Source organism: Dioscorea cayenensis, chromosome 5 (genome assembly GCF_009730915.1).
Source record: "Dioscorea cayenensis subsp. rotundata cultivar TDr96_F1 chromosome 5, TDr96_F1_v2_PseudoChromosome.rev07_lg8_w22 25.fasta, whole genome shotgun sequence".
Classification (NCBI taxonomy): domain Eukaryota; kingdom Viridiplantae; phylum Streptophyta; class Magnoliopsida; order Dioscoreales; family Dioscoreaceae; genus Dioscorea; species Dioscorea cayenensis.
In genome coordinates, this window is record NC_052475.1 from 13,366,374 (window position 1) to 13,369,524 (window position 3,151).

Consider the following 3,151-nt stretch of genomic DNA (forward strand, 5'->3'; position numbering starts at 1 on the left):
ATCCGATTTTGAGAGGCCACAATTTACCGGGGTGGAATTTAGTGTGCAAGCACCTACTGTTCCAGCCAATATTTTTAAGATCAAGGCAAGCACGATAGGAATGGTTCAAAACTTAGTACAGTTTGATGGGTTAGTTGATGAGGACCCTCATGCTCATCTTTCTTGCTTCCTTCAAATTTGCTCAACCTTCAAGATCAACTCTGTATCTGATGATGCCATTAGGTTGAGATTATTTCCATTCAGTTTGAGAGGAGCGGCATACAAATGGCTCACTTCTTTAGCTCCTGGTTCCATCACCATATGGAAAGACATGGTGGAGAAGTTCCTTGCTAGATATTTCCCACCAAGCAAGGGAGCGAGACTAAGACAAGAGATTTCATCCTTCAGGCAAGGGGACACTGAGACATTGTTTGAGGCACATGAACGATTTAAGGATCTTCTACGCATGTGCCCTCATCATGGATTCCTTGCATGGATGAGAGTGTAGATGCTTTGTAATGGCATGAATTATGCTACAAGACAGCTCATCGATGCAGCAGCTGGTGGTTCTTTGAGCAACAAACTCCCTGAAGAAGCTGAAACATTAATCGAGAACATGGCTAGCAATGAATGTCATTGGAGCACTAGACAAAAGGCACCAAGAGCAATAGGGTTGTACGAGGTAAATGAAACCACTATTTTAGCTGCAAAAGTGGATGCTTTGACCAAGAGTGTCATGGATAACAATGCATTGGCCATAAAGGTTCCAGCCTTGACACAGAGATTTGATCAGTTCATGTTGGGTTATGGCTCAAGTCCTAAGTCAGTGATGTCATGTGAAACATGTGGTGCTGGGCATGCAACAACCTAATGCCCCATTCTTGTTGCTTCCCCTACACTGAATGAGTTAGTAGAGTATGTCAGTGGAGGACCAAGGGGTCCGGGAAATACTTTCGGCAACACTTACAACCTGGGGTGGAAGAACCATCCAAATTTCTCTTAGAACCAAGGTCAGTCACAGCAAAGACCACCACCACCTCAAGGTCCTCAGTTTCAGCCCCAACAACCACAAGACATGAAATATACCACTGAAGATGTGTTGGCAAAGTTTATGATTAATACTGAGGTAAGATTTCAGAATATTAACAATCAGTTAACACAACATGGGGGACAGTTCAGTGAGATAAGCACTGTGTTGAGAAATCTTAAAGCGTCTGTGCAATCTCTTGAGAACCAGGTGGGACAGGTTGCTAGAGCACAATCAGAATGACCCTCAGGTAGCTTACCAAGCAACACTGAAACCAACCCAAAGGGAGCATTTGAAGGCTGTCACACTAAGAAGTGGGAAACAACTCTATTAGACTGTTCTTGCACAGGCTCTTTCCCTTTTCTTCTAAGTGTATGTTCAAGCTCAGGATCCCCTTCAATCAATATTTAGGGATTCCCTCAGGTCATAACCTGTAGTTGCAACCAAAAAGAAAGAAAAAGAAATTAGAACAATGATAGAATAAGAAGATATGAAATAAAATATGTGGTGAAATAGCTAAGAAAACAAAGTGCAAAGTATCTCTAAACGCCTACTCCCCGGCAACGGTGCCAAAATCTTGACAATATCCCGTTGCGTATATCTCGCAAGTGCACGGGTTTGTCGAAATAATAATCCTGGGTGAGCGGGTATCGAATCCACAGGGAGTAGGGAATAAAAATACTTAATTCGATTCTTAGCTATGTAAAAGATCAATGATAATGAGTGTGACAATGATTCAATTTTCTACAGTACAAGCAATAAGTAAGAGAGCAAAAGTAAAGGAGGTAAGGCAATCGATAAAGATGGGGTACCCGGATAATGCTCCGCCTAGGATAATTGATTCAAGTGCAAGAACCCTCTATTATGCTTCCTAATCAATATAGTGGTGAGTAGTGGAAATAGTTAATTACATAGTCCCAAATCTAAGGTCAACTATGCCTAACTCTATACATGTCCCCGAGGAGAAATTGAACAATCTCAACACCTCGCACTCGCATAGAGTTGGAATGAACTCTAGGGATTCGAAGTGATAAATCTCTTCCTTATAATAGACCTAACCCTTTGGTTCATGTGGAAGGTCCCTAACCATAATTGAGCCCTAGATACTAAGATCACCTCAACGCTTCACTCTATTGCACACGCAACTAAGCCCCAGTGGAAGTTCATCCCTTAGACCATTCACTCTATTATGACCACAAAGAACTCAAGGAATGGAGGTAGAATCTATCACGCCGGAGGGGAAAGATGACGCTCCTGTACCTCTCGACTCACCCTCTTAACCCTCTCCAACCAAGCTTTGTCTAACGCTCGTGGTGTGTCACTCACTCACAAGGTTACCAACAAAAACTCTAAACTCCAGTGTCACTCTAGGTGAAATATTCATACAATCAAGCATTCAAGGTTGGAACTCATAATAAACATCAATCTATTGAAAGCATAATAAAGAGGTTCAAAGAAACAAATACATCCTAGGGTTCACAATACCCGAGTACCCACTAGGGGTTTAGCTCTCCATGGAGCTAAGTACAATCAAAGAAATAGAATGTAAAAGCAATAAATCCATAAAGAAACCCCCTCGATAGTCGTGTCGATGGTCTTGTGGAAAGTCCTCTACTCGTCGTCCAAGGATTCCCTCTTTTCCGGTATAGGATACGCCTCAACGGAAGCTCCCCTACCAACCTTCTTCCTAAGGAATGACGATGTCGGAGCCGTAGAACCTCTCCAAAACCTTGGCCAATACCCCTCAAAACCCTAGCCGAAGCCCTCTCTCAAGATGGGGAAAAGATGGAGAAAAGAATAATAAAATCAGGGCTGATTAGGCTTTAAATAGTGTTGAAATCGGGCGACTACACGGGCATGGATGCTTCACACGCCCGTGGGGAATTTCCACACGGGCGTGGATAATTTCCACACGCCCATGTGGATCCTCTGAACTCCTGTTTTCTCGGGTGGCTGTGAACAGTGCTGCTACAGTACTTTCTAACGTGTTGCTACAGTTTTCTGCTACGGTATCTGGCCTGAATTGCTTCCCGAATCCATACTTTCATCGGAGTAATGCAAACGGGCACACGTTCATGTCGTGGATCACTTGCATCTTCAATGATAGCCACGTTGGTGCAGCTCTTGTTCGATGTGCATAAGTCG

General features: G+C 43.3%; 1 non-coding gene across 1 annotated transcript; it reads right to left on the minus strand.

The window, feature by feature from the left end:
• Positions 1 to 358: 358 nt before the first annotated feature.
• On the minus strand, positions 359 to 465 carry LOC120262578. The gene has a single exon (XR_005536844.1). It is a non-coding gene; the product is annotated as a small nucleolar RNA R71 (small nucleolar RNA).
• Between the last annotated feature and the right edge of the window lie 2,686 nt (positions 466 to 3,151).